Source organism: Scatophagus argus, chromosome 15 (assembly GCF_020382885.2).
Source record: "Scatophagus argus isolate fScaArg1 chromosome 15, fScaArg1.pri, whole genome shotgun sequence".
Classification (NCBI taxonomy): Eukaryota; Metazoa; Chordata; class Actinopteri; family Scatophagidae; genus Scatophagus; species Scatophagus argus.
This window is the reverse complement of record NC_058507.1, coordinates 17,216,850-17,242,916: the sequence shown is the minus strand read 5'-3', so window position 1 is coordinate 17,242,916 and position 26,067 is coordinate 17,216,850. Positions and strand designations below refer to the sequence as shown.

The following is a 26,067-nucleotide window of genomic DNA, read 5'->3' as shown; positions in this document are numbered from 1 at the left end:
TCTCTCTCTCACACACACACACACACACACGCACGCATACACACACATACATACACTGTGTAAGTGCATAAGTGTGTGTAGGCTGGGCAGTTTCATGGGGCTGCAGATCAAAGCCATTTGTGTCTCTGTTGTGGACCATCCACCTCTTTTCTCTGCAAGTATTTGCAATTATTTCAAGGTTTTCAGAAATTACCTCAAATCCAGTCCAGTCTCAGTAGCTGGAACCAGACATACTATATCACCAACATCACTGTTGTTCACGATATAATGAGGTTGTTTTTTGTTTTGTTTTGTTTTTTTTGTAGGTATAAGTGCAGCACATCCATATTTCTGGAAAAACCTGGGTCCAGTATCATTTAGACCAAACACAAACACCTGTTATCCCCTTTCTCCTTTTTTCTTTACCCTTCTGTTATATTATATTCTCACCGTGTCTTTATGAAAACATCTGTAAACCGCCTGTAAAATGTTTTGCATAGTGGTTTGTGCTTAACACTATCAGTCAACCCCTTCTTCTTTTCGTTTTTTTTATTTATTTATTTTTTTGTGAACAAACCATCTGCTTGGCCAGCTTGTAAAATGTACTCCTCCTGACAGAAATGCAGCTCAATGGACTTAACAGTCTGGAACAAATAACAGTATTATTCTGAGTGGATTACACTTATGAATGCCTGGACCACCTGTTTCATGAAATCGAAATGGCATAAATCCTTAATGAAATAAATAAGTTAAAATGAAATAAATAAATCAAACTTTATTTCACTGCGGGGGATTAAGCCTGTGTTGACTTAGTGAGCGAACTGACTGAAAATACTAAACAGCTGCCAGGTTGTCTGTCTGGCATTACTGTTTCAAAGAAGGGGGCTGTTCCTGTCAGGATAACCTCTTCAGTGTCTGAATTGCCGATAAATTCCCAGACTACCTGGAAAAAGAACTGTGGTTGTGATCGGGCTGAAATTGCTGGCTGCAATTGCTCCTGTGACTCATCCATGCTTCAAACAAGTCCGCAGCAATTTGAAGAGCAGCGATAAGTCACTGTGTGAAAGAGATATAAAAGAAGCTGTGTGGTCATGTTATACTCTAGTAAAGTGAACTGCTTTTGTTTTCCAGCAGAAAATTCTGTGAATATAATTATTTAATGCAAATATCTACGAGTCCAAGATAAATATTCTAAGTCTGGAAAGTAAAAGATTATATTCAAAGTTCAGTCTTTGAAACACCCTCCTCCCACATTTTTGTGTCAGTGCCACACACTCCCTCTGAGGTACTGGAGTATAATGTTCATCTGTAATGTTCAGTGGCAATGTTCAGTCTGCACACACATTTATGCCTGGTGTGAAAAGGCTGAACGCAAGGGAGCTAATTAAAGCAGAGATGCAGGGATTTTGAGTCTCTTGTAATTCTGCTGAGTGGGAGGTTATTGTTCCAAAACAGTAAATATGTATTGGAAAATGTGTTGTGAGAACCAGACATCTCAGCACTTGGCAAAGAAATTGCTGAGTCACTGCTATTGATCAGCAATCTGCCACCTTCACACAGATTACTGTGGTCATACTAAATGTAATATGCCTCTCTGCAAGCCAGCAGTTCGTCAGAACACGTGCAACATACCAAAATATACAAACAAAAAAATACAAACGTTCGTACTGCACTGCATTAACAACAAGATGAAGATGAATTTGTGTAATTGATCCCACTGGTAATTGTAACCTCCAAGATGACAAGATTTCTCCATTTTCTAGCACCAACTAGCCAGTAGCTAAAGAGAGAGGGGAAATAAAGCAAGAAATAAATAAATAGATGCAGTTAGTCAAGGGAAATCAGATAAATGATTGATATTGAACCTGATTGAAAATGGATGCATAACACATAAAAACAACATCACTGAACAGCACCAGTGCAATTATCAATTATAAATAGAAATTATAGAAAAATGTAATATGCGTTATATAATGACCTGGAAAATGATATGGATGGATAAGCGGATAAGTAGTCAGTTTACCAGTTACTTACACAGCTGTTGGTTATGTTAATAATGTGTTACTGAGCTCTGCTTGGTAATCAGAATCCTTGACCCTGTCTGTAATGAGGCTGGATCCAGTCACACCCAAACCTTCTTCTACACTTTATCAACTGTATCACTCATGGGGTGCTAAACACATGCTCATTCAGAGTGATGAGCCTCTCTGTGCTGTGTGTTTTCATTGCGTTGGACCAGAATACTAACAACACTTGAATGTATCATGATTCAGCAAAGAAGGTGCTTCACAACGGAGACACAACAGGACCAGAGGCTGTTGTGGAATATGGAATATGTATTTGTCCGATTTGTGATTTGTAATTTGTACGGAAGAGGAAACTCAAAAGAGCAAGAGAAAAAATGTGGCTCGAGAACGTTGTCAGCTATCATACGAGGCACAAACCTCTGTCATGTGCTACAAAATTGCACAATGGCTATACTGACAGGCCCTTTGTGTCTCAAATCCTCCTCAGTGCACAGGCAAACATGTATTCAAGTCAAGCAAAGTGAAAACCTCAAATTAAGTATCAGAGGATTGATTTTGAAAGCTGAACTTCAAATTTAATATTCCTGTTTCACCGTCTAAAGATATAGCAGCATTTTGCTGTGTTGACTGGTTTTTCAAAAGGACGCTGTGAACGGCTCTGAAACCAGCAAGGTGGCCTTTTGCACCTCTTTCTTTGTTGCTCCTGTTAGAGTGAAAAGAGCTTAAGCGGAGCTAAGGTGCCAGGAAAGGGACTTTGAATGCATCCTCACTGTGTGTGTTGGCGCTGAATGTGCGTCTCTGTACGAGTGATGCTAAAGCTTTAAAGAGATGGCTGCTTGCTTTACTCTCCCTGCATTCTCACAGCCTCAGCTTCTGCGTTTGTTGCTATATGGAGCCGTTAGTGGACGGTGGAATGTGTAGTTCGTCGACTCAAGGAACATGACACCTCTGTTGTGTAGCTGGAGCGCAGGGTCTGCCAGTTAGTGACGCTAAGTACCTGCTTAAAGAGGACTACTGAGCAGGTTTGGCCACAAGGCTTTAATCTCTGGTGAGCAGATAACCTGCCTTACCACTGTGTTTCTCATCTGGAATATAATGCAGGTTTATGTGCTTACAGGGCCACTGTGTGAGAGATTATTTGTCTGGTAGTGGACTGGATCAGTCCTCTACTCACCATACATAATCACCTTCATGTACACTGCTATACAAAGCCTAAGGGCAGTTACAAGCCTACATATTTTCAGTCCTTAAACACCACGTATCCGAATTGCACTTATTGTGTATAGGCACTGAGTTACGGTTTTGTTTTGCCACTCAGGCTGCAGTTTGGTTGGTAAGCTATAGACTTTGGACACTTGCATTTACTGCACTTAATGCAATTTACTGTAGTGGAATTTTACCTTCTACTTTAAGTTTATCATTATTGATATCAATATACATGTAGATGGATAGTATGTCAATGATAGTAATTTAGTAGATGATATTAATCATTACCTATACAGAGCTCTCAAATGATTTTGCTTTTTAATGAGAAAATAAAGTTCATAAGTAAGTGAGTGCTGTGTAGTTAGTTATTGTCGCAGTGGTTTTAACTTTTGACGCACAAACAATACAAAGCTGGTTTGATCTTGCTTCCTGCAAGCCAGTTAATCCAAACCTTTATGGTGGTGTAGCTAAGAAAGAGCCAGATGTGGGGAGGCGTGGTGGGTCGGGGGAGGGAGCTGGGTGGGCAGGGAGATGGATGGATACATGGATAGGTGGAGAGAAAGAGAGAATGACAAGTGCAGAGATGAAAGATGGTCCAGCTGGAGAGAACCATACAACACACTCACACACACACTCAAAGTGCGTTGTCATCTGGTGTTTACATTTTGACACTGAGGTATGAGATAGAAAATAAAAGGATGATGTGAGGCTGTGAATAATGAAAAAAAAAAAAACCTTTCATACTGAATCCCCTGTTTCGTTCAGTTTTCCCTTCATTCTTATTGTAGGAGATGTTTCTCTGTGAAAACCAGTGTGTTTATCTAACATTCAAAAATGTATGAACAAGTTTTGTACGAATACTTTTTCACCTTCAGTGATTTTTTTTTCTCTCTGTAACCTTTTTTTTTTTTTAGTATTACTACTACTTACTTAGTATTACTACTATTACTTATTAGATGGCGATTTCGATTATCATTTGATCATATAATAAAAACTGCATGGTTACAGTTGCTTTTTTCTGTTTTATATGTTTATTCCACCAAACCTAAATACCTCAATAAATATCAAATTATTTGCCATGGAATTTTGCACAGATATCCATGGTCCCCAAAGGATGAATCCTAATGACTTTAGTGATCCTGAAATTGGTTGAAATTTGAAAGAAGTGTCTCACTAACTGCTGCTTGAATTACCATGTAATTTGGTGCAGACATCCGTGGTCTTTGTTAACAGTGGTGAGCCCCAGACTTTTCATCTAGCACCATCATCAGGTCAAGTTGTTCAGCTCTTTGATTTAGCTATTCAACAATTTTCTTAAGCTGCTGGCTTGGCGGTAGTGTCTTTGTCTTGTGTAATGAAGGTAAAACGAAGCAAGCGAGATTTGGCAACTTCTCATCAGAATTTGTGCCCTTTTTTTTCTAACTATACAGCGACACAAAAACCACTGACAGGTGAAGTGAATGAAAAGCCGAATTCACCCTCCTACCTGGTGGTGCCTCGCACCTGGAGGCCCCACCCTCAATGCACAGGACCCAAAAGATCCCACATTCCAATGCCGGTGACCACAAAATCCCCCCAAGGGTCCTGTGTCTCTTCACTGTTCACCTGGCACGTCTGTTTTGGCAGCACAAGGGGACCTACAGAATATCGAGCAGGTGGTTTTAATGTTGCAGCTGACTGGTATTTATTTAATCCATTAAGCAAAGATAAAACAATTGTGACCAGTCGGCAGTCAGGGGACCTTGTCATTTGGTTAATTTTGCTTTATGAATCTGAATAGTCAAATTACAAAATACTGTGAAGCCAGAGATAATATAAACTGCTGCCATTTCCAAGTCAGTGAGTAACTGCTGGTATCTGTTTTTCAGACCCACAGTATATACTTGTAGTCTGCAAATATGTAAATGAGCACTGTGCCAGTTACTGGGTAACTGAGCTGCGTTTGAACATAGCCACAGGTACAGCCACAGCTGGTGTTTGCTGTGTTGTCTTCACTGATGTCATTCTTTTTGCTGAGTGTGTTTGTTCAATGGGCATGTGGTGTATTTGCATTGAATCTAGTTGCACAGCTGGTGAAAGCTGCAGCTTCACAATAGGGACCCCTCACATTCACTCTCTAAATTTCAGCATGCTTATTCAAGGAGCACACGCTCAGTTGCATAAGCATCGCTGACTGACCACACCTCAGTTATGTAACGGCTCTCTGTAGTGCACTACCAGCTCTGTGGTGTTTCGGAGTGACTGGATGAGTAAATGTGAGTAAATGTGTGGGAGCATCCTTACCGGCCTCTATTACTTCTCCATGGGTTTGAGTGGAACATACCGCTGGACTAATTAGACTCACTCATCTCGCAGCTTAGTGTGTACACTTACTCAGAGTATTTTCCCCTGTTGAACTGCAAATTTGGTACATTAGTAAGACGAATCATTATGATCTCAAATGTCAGCAGCAGCAGAGGATACAGGTATGAAAATAGAAACAAATAAAAAATAAGTATATTAATTAAACTTTAAAAAATAAAGACACCATGCAAAAAATAGTGAAACTGCAAATGTCTTTAGACAACAAGCCCCCTTCATCCAAATTATCCAGATTTCACATAAACTCCAAATGTTCTTCAGATTAGTTGGATGAAAATCCTGTATACTGTATGTAAAATAAACTGCTTGGTGTTTATCCTTACCATCATGTAATGCAATAGGACATTTTTCTCCATACAAAGGGATGGAAATGTCCTATGTAAAGCACGCTGAACTGGTTTTGTGTTGGAAATGTGCTGTGTAAAGATACATTTATACAGCAATCATACAGTCACTCATCTGAAGATGAAGGAAATCTGTGAGGCTATATAACATTCCTGACTGCATGACTGTTGTACTGACACATATGGATTTGCCATAATATGATGATAACAATTATTGCCACTGATGTGCAGAATAGATGTTTAGAATCTCTTTTCATATTTGAGATGTACCAAATGTCTTAATTATTATCTAATTTGTTAGCTTGCAGCAACAATCTAACAAATCTATTCCAGACATTTTTTTTTCTGAAAACAGTACGTTACAATGTTTGTCTTTTATTTCCTTCTTTGTCTTAAATGGACCCAAACACAAATCACAAGAGAACAGCTTGTGTTAAAAGGATATTTTTAATATTTTTGTTCAGGACCTGAACAGTTCAACAATTTGTTTGCACAAATGTTCCATTGATGTGTTTAATATCACAGCATCACAGATCAGAAGCTCTGCTCGCCTTTTTATTCATATCATCTAGGCACACATGTTGCCCTGCCCTAGTATTTAAAATGCCGCACTATTTATTGTAGTTTCTGTTTGGTTAAAGGGGAAAAGAGGATGGAACAATGAAAGAGCAGAATAGTGTAGCTGTTGTGCAGCTTCTTGCAAACTCAGACTGGGACTTTTGAAGAACTGTCAAATATGACCATATTACCCAATATAATTTCAGTTTCTTTTATATTTTTCGGATAAAGCTCTGTATTCAGGAAGGCAGCAATTTGCAACACACCTAGTCCACCACTTGCAATGTTTTTCATTTGTACAAAAAGCTACCTGACACTGTTTATAGGCTTAGAAATGAATAGAAGGCACAGCCAATAATTCCCTCAGTCCTGGATAGAACAGAAAGCTTAAGCTGTGAATCTGCAGTGCAGTGCTGTACACAGACAGACAATTGCACACACACACACACATACAGATGCAGTTCTCCTCCTGCTCACTAACCTATTTCAATAATTCAGAAGAGTGACTTGCTGGCTGGCTGGCAGCAGGCTCTGTCTATGGACTCAGTCAACCATTAGCTACACACAAACACTCACATGAGCACAGTGTTTGTTATGTTTGGCAGTTCTACATCTCTGCAGCGGAACACACCAAACCGGCTTGAGATTTGGATTCATAAGAATATGACTTGGATCAGACCCACAGTGTATATGTGGATGTGGATTTCTGTGTCTGCTGTATGTGGTGTGGAATGGTGTTCTGAATTCATAATCCCATATATTGCTATTTTAAAACATGGAACCTAATTGTGCTAATGGACTGTGTGCACATATGAGGGAGTGAGAAATCAAGTTTAACATCCCTCAGATGATTTACAGTATGTACATACACAAGTACATGACATGTAACACTGGTGGGAGACAGTTAAAAATCAATTTCTTAATCAACATGTAGTGTTAAGTAGGTTTAACACTGGAAAAGTTATTTCTTAACACTTAACTCTTCAGAGTTGAATGTGAATAACACTATGGGTGTTTGGAAGATGTGTCATTCCCTATGTGTCAGGAGTATCAGAGAAACTTTCAACAACCACAACATCCCGGTCCATTTCAAACCCATGATTACACGTAGACAGAAACTGGTCCACCCCAAGGACAAAATCCCCAGAGAAAAACAGAGCAACATCATATATGCAGTCCAGTGCAGTGATGAATGCTCAGATCTGTACATTGGGGAAACAAAACAACCACTCCACAGAAGAATGACACAACACAGGAGAGCCACCTCCACAGGACAAGACTCAGCGGTCCACTTGCATCTCAAGGAAAAGGGACATTCCTTTGAAGACAACAATGTCCACATTCTAGACAGAGAGGACAGGTGGTATGAAAGAGGTGTCAAGGAAGCCATCTATGTTAAGTTGGAAAAACCTTCACTTAACAGAGGTGGTGGCCTTAGACATCATCTCTCTTGTACATACAATGCTGTCCTCCCATCCATAACCAGGAAGTTTCACTCCAAGTCACATGAAAGCCATAAGAACAATAGGTTGTTAACCGGTCATGCCAGAACTCAGAACAGGCTCACAGCCATTAGCCAGTCATTAGACACAGATAGTCAGTCATTAGACACAGAGGGCCATCACTGGCAGTCAGACTATACAGCAGGACTATCAGATCCTTTGTTTAATTACTTTCACCTAGTCACACCCACTGAGGTATATATATTTGTTTCCCCACCAAACAGTTTTCAGAACTGATGAAGCTGCTTGGATTAGCAGTGAAACGTCTTCAAGTTAATTTTCACAAGTCCAGACGCCTTGCTTCAACCCTTCGAGTGACTATGGGTGTTACTTCTCACATAGTGTAAAACTTGATTGACACTAATTAGTGTAGTGTAGTGTAAAATATTAACTCTCACCAGAACACAATCGACTCTGGAAATTTGACTCTATGCTCAGCAGTCGTGGATCAGCGGTTAGGGTGTCGGACCCGTAACCGGTGGATTGCTGGTTCGATTCCCCGTCCCGGTGTCCATGGCTGAGGTACCCTTGAGCAAGGTACCTAACCCCCCACTGCTCCCCGGGCGCTGCACACGGTCGCCCACTGCCCCGGGTTTGCTGTGTGTGTGTGCACGTCACTTGGGTGGGTTAAATGCAGAGAACAAATTTCATTGGAGTGAGTTCCCTCCAATGACAAAATATGTCACTTAAAAAAAAAAAAAAAAAAAAATGTACATTTTACACTCTGTTGTATAGAGACCATATGTTCACTGAGGTGTTGTTAAAAATCTGTTGTGTTATATTAACACTGGCGATTTTACTGTGTACTGTATCTGTGTTCCAGATGTAAAGTTGTAATTGAAGAATAGCTCCAACAACTTTGTAACAAACATAATGAATTTCCTGTAATGTTTTCGCAATAAAAGCACCCCACAGATTCTCAATTTAATGTGATGTAACAATCACAGCAAAAGATTCAGTTTGCATCAGCAGTAACTTGACACAGCTGTAATATGGCTGAATGTGACCAGGAAATGGTCAAAAATCACTGATACCTGAAAGTAGGCTACAGACAGGAAGACAACAATGAACCTCAAACTAGAGACATTGATGCTGAAGCTACAGACATACTGTTAGCTGAACACAGAGAGAAACACAGCAGTGTGGCTCGGCTGTCTCCTTTGAAAATCAAAATTACAAATCTTTAACGTAGTTAGATATAAGTCAATAAACTCAATCCAAATCTTCAAAGAGGTAAGCACTACAACTAAGGGGCTTAGCTTAAATTCCAACAAGACAAAAAACTAGAACAATTAACCCAGTCCAAATCTTCACATCAGAGTCTGTCAGTGAATCACAGTTCATTTCACCAATTGGCAATAGTAAAGTTCCAGAATCCAAAAAGCTCTGAAAGTGTAGGTGTGGTGGATGGCGCAGCAGGAGAGTCAAGAGAAGGTCCCCACACCCAGCTCTAGACAAACACAAGACAGACCAGACACACAAACACAGAAATAGAGCAGTAAGAACGGGGGGGGGGGGGGGGGGGGGGGGGGGGCACAGAGGAGAACAGTAGGAAAACTCACGGGCTCTGACAAGTACATACATAATAAACTTTGACAGCACAAAACCTAATTGTGTGATGTTTGTGAGGTCTCTATACACCGTGCATGCTTTTAACTCTCAAAGAATACACAAACAGCCAACTTCCTGCGGCTCTGCAGCCTAGTTTCGACTTACGTAAGATGCTGAATAATAGAGAGTAATTATTTTTTGGAGCTCTTGTTCTGTGGACAGAATTGTGATTCTTGTTTCATGTGGGAATCCGTCAAAGCTTTCAATATCAGCAGGAACCCATGTTGAGTAAAATCACTGTGGCATGTCACCCCGGGTATCCAGGCTCATTAAAGGATCCCTGCATTCCTGTAAAGTCCAGACCATACTGAGAAAATGTAGTTTCACCCTGGGGACACAGACTCATTAGACTGCACCAGTTGTCGTTTCTATTCCTGTTGGGTAAATGAACAGAAACTAACTGACCCACAGTTTACATAGTGCTGTTTTATGGTGCAACTTTAATGCTTTGTGCTGCTATGGATTTTATGTTATGGAAGTTTAAATGCTGCTACTGCATGCTTCTGAAATTGTTAAATTATGGGATGCTGACTGGCTGAGTTTGGACTAATATTTTAGAAGGATTCAAAGTGTTTTTTGTTGTTGTTGTTGTTGTCGGTTGTTTGTTTTTTGTTTTGTTTTTTTACTCAGGCAGGCATACAAAAGTATATGTTCAGCATTGGCAGGTAAAATAAGTGACATTAGGTAGATGACTTTTATTTGTCTTTTTGTGTCTGTAAACAGCTGTTGCAAAAAAGGCATGCTGTGCAGTTACATAATAGGCTTGGATTAGTTTTTGCTGTGCAGGCAAATTGGTAGAGCACTTTCCACTTTGTAGTCGTTTCTTTTGGGGTCATATTCCGGGTGGAACATCATTTAAAATTTTTGATGGAATTCATAAATAAGCAAATATTTAGAGAAGGAAACAGACTAATTTATTCATTAAATCAATGACTCAGTAATTTGTGTCATTTGGCTGTAGTGCATGTTAACTAAAAAAAAACAAACTAGCAAAGTTAAGTTGCTGAATGTACAGTTTATGTAAGGCCTATTCAATAAGTGCCTGTCTCTCTTCAGTGCCCAGTGGATGTAGAGCTCATGCCCTTGCATGCAGTACAGGGCGTGGTCCTGCATATTAACACTAGTCAATCACTTTCGCTACTCTTGGCAGATTTGCTGACAAAGAGGCTCTATTGTACTGCTGTATAATTTTTGCTAGGGTTTTTCCAAGGTCATAAAAGTGGGGAATTAATAAATCACAAACCCAATCCACCCGGTCCCCTTCCGTCTAACCAATACATTAAAGTCCAAAATGTTGTCTAACAAGTCTAGTGTTTTTTTAAAGAACTTTGTAATGTAATGCATTCATGTCAATTGAGATCACAAGGTAAATAAATTGTGTTTCAACGATCATACCAGTGATAACAATCCAGTGGGCAGAGCTAGAAAAAGCAGATATTCTGCATGCGATGAGTCCATGTGTTTGTGCTGCTCTAGGCAGGTTTCATTATTGGCTCACTGTGATAACTCTTCAACTTGTGATGTGAGTGTGTGTGTGTGTGTGTGCACGTGTGTGTCCATGTGTGATCCTGCTGATACCAGACACCACCACACTATTGATGTGAGAGCAGTCTCTAACTCTCCTCTGCATCTATCTTTATCTCCTTCCATCTTTCCCTTTTTCACTTTCACATTGATCCTCCTTTTCCTCTTGTATTATTCTATCCTCAGATCTCCCAGCACCACTATTACCACCACCACTGGCTTCTCCCACTGTTGACATCTCCATGCTGCCCTCTTCATTTTCTTTTCAACCCTGTCCTGCTCCATGCCCTACACCTTACTCATTGCCCTCATTTTTTTCCTCCTTGCCTGGTTTTGAGCCCCCGCCATCCCTCCCTCCCTCCGCCCTGCTGGCTCAGCTGGTATAGAAGCAGCCTTTGTTTCAGCTGCGTCCTCTATCCTTTGAAGGAGGACTGCTGAAAAGCGAGAGGCAGGGAGGGATTGAGGGAAGACATGAAGCATGGACAGAGAAAAATCCAAATGGGAAAATGGGATAAACAAGACGAGAAGGGCGAGAGGATGAATAGAAAAAGGGGGATGAGGATGAAGGAAGTAAGTAAGAAAGAGGGATATCTTTGGATCAATGGCCAGGGTTGTTCACGTCATTGATATCCAGTAGGAACAGCATGTGAGGACAGATTTCCTGTGTGGGGGGATCAGTTTATAGGACATGTGCTCTCAACTTCTACTTGGTTCATTTGTGCACAGTCTCAGTGCTTTAATTCTCAGTTAAAGACCCACAGAGCTGATAATTAAGCTGATTTTGTACACAGTCAATGCTGGAGAACCCTGTACACCTTTACTGTGTTGTCGACCAAGTAGTCGTCACTACAAATACACTTTACATGTAGTCAAAGTGTGGTACGGGAACGCAGGAATTTTCTGTTGAAAATTGAGTCCAATATTGAATAACCATTTTTTCCTGTGTTTTTGCTGTGTCCACAGTGAGTGAAAACAACGAGAAGATTTTGGACCTTTACCCTCATCCATGATGTTATAGCTGTGTGGTAACATGTGAATCCTGAAGCAGAGTGTAGTTCACTTTTACATCTCTGAAGGTAAGATACTTTGTTTCTCTTGTCTGACATTTTGAGAAATACACCTAACGTCTTTCTTGCTTAGCTTTGGACACCACTCTTATGTCTTTGTACTTAATATGAAGCTACAGTCAGCAGGTGGTTAGCTTATCTTAGCATAAGCATGTTTAACACTTAACACTCTGTTTTGTTTTTGTTTTTTTAATCCATGGAAAACTGAAGTAGAAAGATTAAAGCACCTATCAACAACACCCACTAAACTGTAGCTTGTTAATTTTACAGTTTGGTTTCTGCATGGATTAAACAAATTACATAATGATATAACATGTTAATTATTGAGCTTTAGTGGTGCCGGCTGGTGCCAGGCTAGCTGTTTCCTGCTGTATCTAGTGTCTGTGCTATGCTAATGAATAATAGCCTGCAGCTGTATTTAACATACAGGCATGGGAGAAATATCAAAACTTTTCTACCTAACTTTCAAAAAAAAAAAAAAAAACAGAACTAGCATATTCCCCTGAATGTCAATGCACTGTCAATGGGACACTTTCAAACAGAGAATGGAGAGCAGGCTAGTGCTCAGCAGAGCTTGAGTGTCACAGTAGTCAAGTGAGGCAGGTTGGATGTTGGTCAAAGCAGCAGACTATCTAGCAGAAGCTATGTCAGCATCTTGGCTACATCTGACTTTGTTTTCCCCAGTAGTAGAAACCGGAATAGTGTCATTTGGTTCTCTGTCAGTCCGCCGTCGAAATTGGACAACCCTAGTCTTGCGCTGTAGAGGGAACCATCTTTTTTTTTTTTTTAGCCAGTGTGAATATACTGTGAAAACTGGGCTGGCCCAGTTTGTACTTGTCTGCTATGGATTCAAGCTGGCCCACTTTTCTCATTTCATTCCTAATATGCAAGGCTAGAGGTCTTACATTGATATGATTGCACTTTCTTTCAGTTAAAAATCTTTCATATTCTCAACCCTTTTTTTAATCCTTCCCCTTCCTTTCTGAGCATCACCCAACCAATGTTTTCAGGCAAGAATGTGGTAGTGTGTCATCTTCACACAGGCTTCCTCTGTCAGAAATCCACCTCTAACCTCTTTACCCCCCTGAGACTGCTACTGATTCCCTCTCCCTCTTCTCTCTCTTTTTGCTAGCCTGCTTTTCATTTCCTTGCTTTTGCTGGCTGTTAGATCCACTCTCCTGACCTCGACAGGTCCATTTGGGGTGTGACTGACTGTTGAACTCAGCTAGAAAGAGGCAGTGGGAAAGGAAGGAGGGGGAAAAGTGTGGAGAGGTGGGTAAATGAAGAGAGAGTCAAGAATTTACACTCAAGAAAAATAAAAAAGACTGATTTCTCTTATACCTTAAGTACAAATTTGCTGAAATCACTGTTAGTGACAACTTCTCCTTTGCTACCATAATCCATCCACTTGGCAAGTGTGGCATATCACGATACTGATTAAACAACATGGTTATGACACAGATGAGCTTTAGACTCGTCACAGTAAGAGGCCTATGCATCACTAAACTTTTGGAGGCGACATAGATGCACGGATCAGAAAGCCAGTCAGCATCTGGTGTGAACACCATTTGCTTCAAGCAGTGCAATGCATTTTTTTCCTCATAGAGTTGATCTGTTTATGACTGTGGTCTGTTGAATGTTTGGCAATCCTTTTCAATGGCTGTGCAGAGTTGCTGGATATTGGATACAAGAAACTGGGATGTTTTAAGATTGTGTACAGATCCTTGCAACATGGAGCCATAGAGCAATACATGAATGGCATGATATCAATAAAATTCACTCATTTTTGTAATTTATGCCTGCCCACACCGTAACCCAACGACGCCTGAAGCAAATGTAAAATCTGCTCTGACCCGAATAAATCTCACACACGGACATAAGGGGTGTTATTGTTGACATATAATCATAGCTAGAGGTGGAGGATACTCACAGCACATTATCTAGTGCTCAGTGGTTGAGCAAATCCATCCATGTGTGTGCGTGTGTGCAAGTGTGTTTGTCATGCCTTTCAGGTATCTTCATCATTGTTCATCATCACCCTCGAAATGATGCTCCTCTGTTGTTTTTCATACAATGGCTCTGTTGCCTTTGACTTCTTTGTTTTGTTATATCTAGAGCTAAATACTTGTAATATAAATGTAAAGTTGTAAATGACATGTAAATGTAAATGGTTCATATGGTTCCTGTGGGTTGTGCAGTGCACCACCTCCTTATCTTTCACTCATTATACTTATAGGTCTATTATACTGTTGCTACATGTCTTATCTAGAAATGCCACATGTTGTAATAATATATAAATTATGGCAAATCTGCAGCATGGACACTTGAAGGTGTACTTCAGTGTCTTGTAATGGCAGTTAAAGTTGAGGAAGCCTGTTGTGTGGGTCAACTTCTAACACACTGGATCCTACATTTCGCGTAATGCAACTCAATAGCATCTTTAATTAGACTTTGATGACATACTCAAACGATCAGTCAGTTATGGACTTAGTCAAAAGAAAAAGTAATAATGAGTGATGATTCATTTGAGTTATTTTAATCAAGCTTTAGACAAGAATTAACTGGATTACTTCCAATACTGATGAGAAAGTCCAAAAGAATGAATTTTGATATCGTGCATTCAGCACATTACACACTACACACACTGCTCAAACTTATATAGCGTGTGTGTTTGTGTGTTTCTGTTCACCTGGTGAATCTTTCTTTTCAGGACTTGTCAATCATTCCTTCCTGTGAGTGTGAACACACTGAGGGTTAGAGACAACGAGAGAGAGACAGAGAGATTGTTTTCTTTTCTCTTTCACTTTTCTCGTGGCTTCAGGGAGAGAGGGAGTGACACATGAGAGATCAAACGACAGCCTCTATTTGTTTTATCTTTTTTAATGAACAAAGTGCCACACATTTCAGTGCTTTGCAGTTCACTCAGAGGACTGTACGCTGATGGGGGAATTCAACTTGCAACCTTCCATCTTCTGAGAACAACTTGAACTGCTGCTCTTTTCAGGGCTGGATCACCCCTGTATGTGTGTGTGTGTGTGTGTGTTTGCTTTGTGCTGAAGCCCTCAACAGCAGCAAATCAGATCAAAGTCAAAGTCAAGTTACCCTCTATCCCCTACTCACTTTGATGGATGGATGAACAGATGGATGGGTAGGAAAGGAGGAAGAATAAAAAGGGAGGATAAGCAGCGGGATGAAAGAATGACAAGTGCAAGGAGTTCAGCATGGATTGACGGATGCGAGAGCAGAGAGAGTATGTGAGGTGGAAGTAGATGGATGAAAGGGTGGATGGATGACTTTGACCTCTTCTTCACCCTCTTCAGAAGTGGACTTATTATGTACCTCCATCTTTTTTTCTCTTTTTTTCTCCTTTTATTTTTTGGAATTTCCAGTGAATCATCTTTCGTTTCGCTAAAGCTCTTTCCCATCTCTGCTTCTCCTGTTTTTCCTCTTCCTTCTTTTCCCATTCCCTTATATCCTTTACCTTTTTGCACTCACCTTTTCCTTCTTGAAATTATTTCGGCTTTCCCATCTCCAACACATATTCCATTTCATCCTCATTTTCTTTTTCCTTTTGTCTTCATATCCCCTCTTCCTCTTTTCCTCTCTTCTGCTTTCTGCTCCTCTGATCTCCTGCTTTTATCCGTTAACCTTCCCATTACCTCCTTCTCTGGCAGCTCGTGAGCATGTATGTGTGTGTGTGATAATCTTGCTAGGCTGTGTGTGTGTGTGTGTGTATATACGCGTGCTCCTTCCCTCCCAGAGAGTTGAAAGACTGCCTGGATCCCCGGAGTGAGTTTGGCACCCGAGACCTGCCGAGGGCCAGTAAGGCCTGGGTCACTAAGCTAGCCTCTTCAACCTGCTTCGCCTCTGGCCCAATGGGATAATAGGTGTGAGAGGGTGGGAAGGTGGAGGAGGAGGAGAAGAGATAAAAGGGAGGAAAGCAAGGGGGTGAGGATAATTCATACATGAGAGGGAATGCAAATACATAAGACACACACCCCAAGGTATCTGGTTAGTCATGGTTAAAACGCTCTCTCTCTTTCCCTCTGTTTCTTTTATATGCAGTTGTTAGTCATGCCAAAACCTTCCAAAGTGTTTAGCATTTTGTATGTGTGTGTGTGTGGGTTTTGTTTTTTTTTTTTTTTTGTTTTTTTTTGTTTTCCTTGGTCAGCAGCAGACGAACACTTACACAAACAGTCCCAGCAGGACACAGATAAAGGAGGCACAAAAAGGTGCAAGATATAGATGCAATAACATGACATTTGACATGTGCATTAGAAGGAACTTGCTTGTCTGGGCAAGTTTAATGTAAGGGTTTTAAAACTGCATGATGATACTGTAAGGTGGACAGAAGTGGGACTTGCCACCAGTGTATGTAGCACCAGTACTGCTGTTGAACCTTTTACTTTGCAGCACAAATAATACTTGCTTTTAAATTAACAAAAACAGTGCAAGGAAGACACATCTGGGAAAAATATATGATGACACATGATCTTTACTTTTGAGAATAAACAAAAAGTCCCGCAACCTGTCATTTTAGCCATGTCTTCTTTTATTGACAGCCAAAGACCACAGACCAAGATGTACCAAGATATTAGTTTGGCAGTAATTTGCCGCAGTAAAAGTTGAACACAGGCTTGTTGGATACTTGGATAAAGGGTTGTTATCCAACAAACCAACAGAGCTGCTCATTTTCCTTGTGTTTCTGTTGCATTAGGTTCACCTTAATTTTCTTCTTCTTTTTTTCCAAAATAATACCCCTCAGGATTTTGTTGTCTTTGTATAGGAAGTGAGTTTCTGTTTCTGTCACTGCCTCATTGCATTGCACACAGTCATATTATTTCTGACTTCCTCTCTGAAATTTCCATCTATTCTTTCTTTCTCTGTCTGTTGGTCTCTCACCGTAGGCAGCAGCAGGAAATGGAGTGTGTGAAACAGGGTGTGAGGGTAGCCATACTTGTTTATTGTATACTTAAAGCCCAGAGCCTGACTGGAAACCATAGATGGATGACAGCAATGGACTGAGACAGTGAGGTTGGGGACACAGACAAAGGCTGGTTTTGTTTTCACTGTTGTTGTTTTTTTATGTGTGTGACAACATTTAAAACCAAACTGTGAAATTAGCAATAGAAAAAAAAGAAATGTTGATCTGATGCATGAAACACCTTTCTCTGAATTTATTTGGCTTCAAATTATTGATGTGAAAGGTCAGGTAGGTATTTTCTAGCTACGCAGTTTCAGTTCAGGCATTTTATTTTGACTTCAGTATGTGGCACCTCTGTGATGCTGTATTAACATACTGCAATGCTTTGAGCTTAGTGCTAACATCAGCATGTTAGCATGACCACTCACACATGCACCGGCCCACTAATTCCACTAATCAACAAGCGGAAAAACCTGTCAAGAGATGCTGCAGTATGTCAACAAAGGCAGGGAAGAAGACTGCAAGCTAGTTAACATACTGGACTCCTTGCAGTGTATAGAGATAACATTTCAAACAAGGATTTTGTCAAAGTTTGTCTTCTCTCTCTCTTCTCTCTTTTCCCCTCTCCATCTTCTCTCTTTCTGTTGATGTCTCTATCACTTTATTTTCCTCTCCATCTCTCAGCCTCATACCCATCACTTTTCCTTCTTTGTTGTCTTCTCCTGTCTGACACTGTGCTGTTGTTGATTTGAGAACATCTACACCACTTTTGCAACCTTAAGTGATTGTGTGTGTGCAGCTGGTATAATCTTATGTATTTGTATTCTCTGTGAGTAATACTGTAACAGTTATTCTGAATAATAAACTACTATAGGCCTGCCAACAATGCTGTATTCATTAAATGGGCATTACAACCATACTTGATATACTTTTTTTGCAGTCAGTAAATAATAAATAATTAAACTTACTTGTGTACAAAGGGACGTCAGTGAAACTGGAACTTTAATATGTAATATTATAATATGTTCATGTTCTTTACATTATACCAAACACACACATTAAGGAGACCAGTATTTCCTTTGAGCATTGCATCGGGGGACAAAAGTGTCAGTAAACAGAAAGTGAAAACATTTATACTGTCACTTTTACCAGTGCACAATTACAGTTACAGTGCTTTACCATATTATGACCTGAAAACAGTGGCTTCCTGAAATGGAGAAACTCAATTAGAATATTATACACTTATAGCTACTCCCTGTTACATTTGCTGACAATCATAAGACTGCTGCGTCTACAGTTTGCATACAATATGAGACAGTGTAATATACAGTATCCACCCATCCATCCATTTTCTATACTGCTTATCCGTGCAATGTTGCCAGGGGGACCTGGACCCTATCCCAGCTGACAACGAGCGAGAGCAGTGGACTGATCGCCAGTCAATCACAGGGCCGACACACAAAGACAGACACTCACACACTCACACTTAGGAGCAATGTGGAGTAGCCAGTTAACCTAATTGCATGTTTTTGGCATTATGAGGCAACAGCACTAACTACTGCACCACTGTGCCACTCTATTTACGGGTTGTTCCTGCAAACTGTTTAGAACATACTGTGGACATGCAGCCTAAAGAGGAATGTGTTTGATATTTGTATTCTCTGTTGTGCTTTCTAATTTAGCTCTTTTAGTAATGTGTGTCAGACAGTCTACATTTGGGTCCCTTCAGTTACCCCCATTCCCCTTGTAAAACTGGTGTGTTCAGTCAGACAGCTTGCACATGCTATCCTTCCTTCCCTAAAGCTAAATGTGTCTCTTCCAACATGTCTGCTGCTTTTTCATAGCTTCGGTATCTGTTTTCATCCCTTCCTCTTTTCATTGTCTCTCAGCCTCCTTCCACTCTTCATCTCCCTCTCCGTGTTTCTTCTCACCTCATTTCTTATTGAGCACTTTGGTTCAACATTTCAAGGTTTCATTCTCTTTCTTTCTTTCGTCATCTTTTTCTATCTCTGTATTTTGTGTCTTGGCTTGCTTGTCAGTGCAAGTCTGTATACCTTCCCGTCTGTCTCCGTCCCTTTGTGTATATCTTCACCCCCCTGTCTTCACAGTGGTAAAAATAGATGCTCCGGCATATTCTGAATTTCTAACGAAAAGCGTGTGCTGGATTTTTCCTATATTCGTTGGAGATGTGTTCTCTTGTGATTTTAGGATCACACTGGTGATTTGCATCTTCTCTTTGTGGTCATTCTGTCCACACTGTATTTTACCTCGCATGCTGCATATTATTTGCCGTGTTATTTATTTCAGGTTTAGATTGAAGAGCTGCAGTGCCCCACAATATTTGAAAAAACATTCAAAAGCCTTGTCAATGTGCCTTGTCAATTTAAGCCTGAGCTGAGAAGATAATACTAATGTCTGTCCAGAGGCCACCTGTCAGCACATGATCACACATGGCCTCTTAAAAAATTAAAGCAAAACCGCAGCAGCAGCAGCAGAAGAAGAAGAATGCTCCTGCACAGATACACACCAGTCAGAAGAATGGCTTTATTGACAGTATATATATTTTTACGTACACACACTGAATTTGTTTTCTGTTTTTAACCCATCCTTAGTTGAACACACATGCAACACCCAGCAAATTACATGCAGTGAAACACACACAGGAGCAGTGGGCTGCCACTATCAAGCACCTGGGGAGCAAAATTGGGGGTTAAGTGCCTTGCTCAAGGGCACATAAGCCAGCTAATGGAGTGGGGAAGCATTTTTCACATTAATCACTCAAATTTGTCCTGCCCATCCGGTGGGAGAGTCGAACCGGTGACTTTCCGATCACAAGCCGCTTCTCCAAGTTCTAGGCCACGGCTCAGCAGTCAGTCAGCAGGTTAATTTATTTTGTACAGTTCACAGATAATTTTAAAAATAAATTGACTGTCCAGTTTGCAACCTTAATATGGCCTGTCCAGGGGAAGTGTCAACAGCTATTGTGCGTTTCATTTGGGGAAATATACTCAAGATGACTTTTTAAAACTCATTGGTCTCTCCTCATCCTCAGAACATGTTCTTAACATTATTTGAAAATACTTAAAATCAAACAAAAACCTAGCCATGTTTGCCCAGGTAACTCATTCTACAGTGCCGATCCTCGACGATGATATGAGAGAAATAGCTCTTTTTTTTCATATATTGCTCGGGCCAACTAGCTCTACCCTCCAATGGTGCTCTTCAATTCCATGTTGTCATTAAGTTTCAACAAATGGTGAGAACACTCATTTTCTGACAAGCTGGGACCTTCAAGCTGTAGCCTCAGTCTGACTTAGTATGTGTATGTCAGCACCACTTGCATATTTAACACCCTTTTATGGGATTCTAGTCTTAAAACAAGTCAACTGGAAACATTAATGAGTCAGGGTTTTCAACCATCTCACAGATTTGATGTCAGTTAAGCAAAATAAAAAAAGAAAGAAGTTTGGTTGTCCATGGCTTTTTGAAGTAAAGAACCCATTATTTCCAAAAATCACCACAAAAAACACTGTAAACTTTACATCTTCGTTTCAGGTTTTTCAGGCTTTGTTTATTGGATTCTTATAGGATTTAGCTGGTGGAAGATCTCTTTGAGAACATTTGAGAACAATATTTTGGACCTTTATCAGTGTGGAAAAGCCTCCAGATTTTGTCCTTTGTGTGGTGTTCACTGACACAGCTCACAAGTTTCTTCATCATAATAGACGGACAAAGCTGCAAACTAGACCATGTTCTCATTCCACTGAAGGCATTATTAGACTGAGGAGCCTGCCCACTCTGTATGGGCGAGAGAGGAATCCTGTGGGTTGTTGTTATTACAAAACTGGCTGAGCTTTTTATGTTTAAATCAGCTTGTTATCTGACAGCATTTTCTGTTGTCAGACAGTGAAAGGACCCCATGCGGTGACTTTTACCGATCTCAGATACTTGTACACAATACACAGCCAGTGTCTGGGAGGGAAAAAAATGACACTATACCTTTGAGTATGTCCTGGGTTGAAATGGATTTTCAAATATAAAGGTGATCTTTACATAAACAAACGAATAAACACACAAACAGATGCACATTTAAAAAAATGTGATTAGGTGGGTTTATGCTCCACTAAATTGCTGATTTGCCCTCTGTCTTTTTCTCTTCATCCATCTGTCCCATTACACTTTTCTAAAGTGCTGATGTCTGTGGAACACTGAGACAGGAAGTGCACTGCGGTTAACCAAATATGGACGTAGATGACTGTACTCATTGGAGAAATATCTCATCGGGTCCCTCAACAGGAAAAGTGCTGCCTACGCCTTCTTAATGACTTGTCCTTGTGGATGTGTGTGTGTGTGTGTGTGTGTGTGTGTTTTCTGTTAAAACCTTCTGCTTTTCTCCAGAAACTGCCAGTTAATCTCACATTGATGTAAAAGACTAAATATGATTAATAAAAAATGCTGGGTAACGTAAGTCCTGACCTTGTTTACAAACGTCTTATCAATGGTGATGTAAAGCGTAACATTCGAGCATCTCTGAACTAATATCTTTATCAATCATCCTTTGGTTCAATATTTCTTTCTTTATTCAATGTGCAGAGGCATCCCTGTTGGCATGTGTGTTGACTTACCTACTAATTCCAACTACTTTCTTTCTCACACTTTGTTTACTGTTGGACTGTCTCATCTGGTACACAAGCAAAACTGATGTGGTGGGTGGTGAGAGCCCTGTGTCAAGTTTTCATTGGTAATTACAGTTAATATCACACTATGTTGTTTTTGAACCACATATCTCCATATGGTGCCCAAGAATTATAGTAAGGGAGGAAAAAGTTCTACTTCTTCTGTACAGAAGTCAGCGTAGGTGCTCTGTTACAACTGTTTGCTGGACAATATAACAGAACAAATGTTCCTGATTCTGTTTGAAATCACCAGTACCAATGGCCCAGGGATATTGGTCAGCCATGGGGTTTGTTCTGGTACCAAGAGGTTCATTGGAAACTTCCCTCTTGATGTAAGATGCAGCAACTACACTATTCATCTTTAGCAGACATACTGTATGAGCATTGGAGCTAAGGGAGTAAATGGCAGAGGGACAGCAGTATTTTACTAATATACTGGGCTGCCCTTGGGCCAAATGTGCCCTGCCTTTTGTGTGCTTTCTACTGTTCTCTCAGGGAGAGAACTGCCACCACCGATTGTAGATGCATCACTGGTCGCTTCACACATTGTCTACCAATTTTCTCTTTGCTCTAACACAAACTTAAGGAAAACCATAGCTGCCTGAAGGCAACCACCATAGCCAAAGGGAATTGCTTAAGCTCAGTCTTGCATCCCATAGGCACCCTTGGATCAGGCACATTTCTAGTAGGTCCAATGTAACATCTGGGAAAAATGATACCATGAGGCCTAGGAGAAAGACATGCAGCTGAAATGTGATTTTGACCTCCAATCTGAATTGCGACAGCGTGTCATTGAGTAACATGTGCGTCCTCTGTGTGATCATGCACAGCTTGATCTGAGAAACCACTTCTGGGCCCTGGCACTACATCCTCTGAAAAAACAAACAAACAAACAAACAAAACAAAACATGAATTCCCTCCAGAATTTGAAAATACTCATCCGTTAGGTTCATTATGCCAGTATTATTTATTACTCGCCCTCGCAAAGCTTCTCTAAACTTGGTGACTGCCCTCCATACTCGTTATGTTCCAAGAAGAAATAATGCAATCCTTGTTGGAAGTGTTAATGTTGAACCTAGCCTGCTTGTTGCCTGGTTTACATGGTTACTCCCTGTACATATGGACTATGAGACAGTGTTGAGAGATGGCCTCACATTGACAGAGAGCACACTTCCCTTCTGTTTTGGAATCAGTACATGCAGGCTGCCTGCTCTCACTGACACGTTCACTGACATTCCTGCACGAAGCGGAGAGCTCCTCCCTGCTACTTTGAACTCTTTGTGGTCTGTTCAGCTTCAGTAATGATTTCCTCGCAGACTTAGAATTGAAACTCATCTTCTTTACAAAGCATGGCTGTTGTAATACTATAGCAGTCATGCTCAACTTTGGCAACTTCAGAATAACTGTCCAGTGACTTAACAACAATCATATTTTATTGAACTCTGGAGAGTGTTTTAACACCTTTATAGAGCAGGTGAATCCAGTTATTCGAGACTTGGTGTGTCAGTAATTGTGGCCCTTTGTGGTGGACAGATTGAGTTTTAAGCTTCACTTGTAGGGAGGGACACACACAGGCAGCATTCACACACTACAGTGCCGATTCAAATTCGATCCTTTCTCTAGCATTCTCATCTATTGTCAGTACAGCTGACATTGAAAACTTGAAAAAATTGAAAAGTCTTGTTGAACTAAAACAAAACAATAACTACTAACTAGTGTCATTGTGGTGTTCCACAGCATACCCAGCTAATGAGGTTTTATTTAATACATTTTCAAAGGGAATCACACAGCTTTTATCTATTTGTTAGAAACACATGGTGCAAGGGCTGCTGTATTTGTTTCACCCAAGAAAATTTTGAAATGAAATTCATTGCAAACACACAGTTTGACAAAACACTGCTTGATAGAGAAAGATGTGTTCAAATATCCTCCCCCAGCTATGGGGATGTCTGTTAATTTTGAAATGGCTGCTTACTTACATTGTGATGGTGTATTCTGTGACATGTTTTAACAGGTGTATTTATAGATAAAACTAAAATGTTTCAGAGAAATCACAGGATGACTCTAATTCTATAACGTTTTATATTTTACACACACACACACGTGCACACACAACTTTCACGGTAGCCTGTGAATGATTCTCCTGACTGTGAAGTGACAGGTAGCTTTTGATGGATAAATTTAGATTAGTCACACTCCCAGGTATTATGAAGTGATCGCACAGTGGCATGCAGGTATTTTTATGTAAGGACTAACACACACACACACATGCTCATACCATACACACACAAGCTGTGTTTAGCCTAGTTATTGTGTTGGTTGTTTGTGTATGTTTGCACGTGTACACACAGTGGTGATCTGTATTTAACCCAGATACCCAGATGATTAGCCAGTAGCTATTGATAAGTCTCTGACACATTAAAGACAACACGGCACATGCACACACACACACACACACACACACACACACGTGCACAAACGCAAATGTGTTTCGATATGTGTGAAGTTTTTCTGTATCACAATATGGTATTGAAGTGCACCCAGCTAACTGAATACTCTCATTTATATCAATTACCTTCTAATGATACAAACTTCACACATCTGCCACCTGACCGTGATGTAATTACAGAGACAAACACACAGGCCCTGACACAGAAACACTCACTAACAAACAGAAAATGATGACATTAACAGAGTGCATTTCCACTCAGAATTCTAAAATCAATCAAAAGTGTTTTTACTGGGGTATTTTTATGTAAAAACATAAAAACTCAGACAGAACTTCATCTTTCATCTTCAAGGTATGCCTTTATTTTTTGTGCTGATTGCATGACCTACAAGAAAAAACAAAAATTCCTTTTCAAGAAAAGTTGCATCTCAGTTGAAGATTTTCAGATCAAACAGTAGATGGAAAATGTTTTGTTAACTGTCATAATTTATCCAAGGCATTTTTACTTGATTGCTAAAATTCCTAGCCACACTAGCTAAGGCCCATGTTTGTGAGGTCAGTGTATCACATTTGCTTTTGGCAATGATGTATTCATGCACTAACATTACTGTGGCCCTTAGCTTAGCTCATGACTGTTATAGCAGACTGTAATTAAGGTCATATTCAAAAAGTCCATGCCAGTTGTGTGACTGCATTCGGTCTTCAAATCCATAATATAATACCAGGGCAGCCTGAGGCCAACTAAAAATCACTGTAAACAGTACGGTCTTAGCAATTTGTCTTTGCAGCAGAATGGCATTATTGAGTATTGAACTGCATTTAGATCCATCTGCAGGTTCTCCTTGCTCCACAGGGTCCAGCTAATTAATGCAAACTGATTAAAGATCGGATTGAGTGTCGGATTTATGGGGATTTAAGGGCAGAAGTGGAATATATATTCATCATTATGTTTTCCATAGTGAACAATCACTTGTTATCAAGAATTGTTTTGTGTTTGCTACCTTAGAATGAACCTTTTATATCTCCAGTTGGAGTGGGTCCTCTTTCACAGAGCCTGCCATGTTGCACTGCCATGTTTTTTTGTTTTTTTTCTTTACCTAAGAACATTAGATAAGCTATTTAAGATGGCTTCAGCTATTGCTAATTTTAGCATCATATTCTTATTCTGTACAACCAAAGAACAACAGAATTTGCAAGGCACATCTCATAGGTTTTGGGAATTACTATGACAGTAAATTTTCTCAAGTATGGTCTACATAAATCCAATTTTTTTAAAATAATAAATGCATAAATTTAAGCTCTTTCCCAACAGAACACTGATTTACATTCCTAAAATTCAGCATACACTGGCACATGGGAGTTCTGTACAACTTTAGTTTGCTACTTTTAGCTTCTGAGCAGTTTCAGTAAAGCAGGCAAGACAACCTGAGTCTTGCTCAAGGACACCTTGGCTGTAGATATGGACAGAGGAGATTCCAAATAAATTATTGAATTTGTATTTTAGAGGTTATTGCCCATGTCCGATGGACGTTTCTGGGGCGGAAACACATAGTGGGAAACAGTAGTTGACCTGACCACAGCCCTCCTCTGTTCACTTTGAATTACTGTTTTTACTGCTGGGGTTGGAATGGGACACCGAGAAGCAAAGAAAACACTGAGAAAAAGCTTTATGCAATTTTAATATTTTCCTCACATAGCTGCTCTCTCTCGCTCTCTCACTATCCTTGTCTCTTGCTGTGATTCACCTTTTCTTCTTTCTTTTTTTTTCCTTTTATTGTGTGTTGCTGTGTACTTCGGCATTTCTTAAAAATTGATGCTAATTCATTTCAACTGACTACA

The 26,067-nt window shown here is 40.2% G+C and overlaps 1 protein-coding gene across 1 annotated transcript in view; it reads left to right on the top strand.

The window, feature by feature from the left end:
- lrfn5a (leucine rich repeat and fibronectin type III domain containing 5a) overlaps positions 1-26,067 on the top strand; it is a 99,010-nt gene that overhangs the window by 31,908 nt on the left and 41,035 nt on the right. Inside the window, exon 2 of the mRNA XM_046413622.1 lies at positions 12,076-12,188. The gene's annotated coding sequence lies outside the window, so the exon portion shown is untranslated. The remainder of the gene's footprint in view (positions 1-12,075; positions 12,189-26,067) is intronic.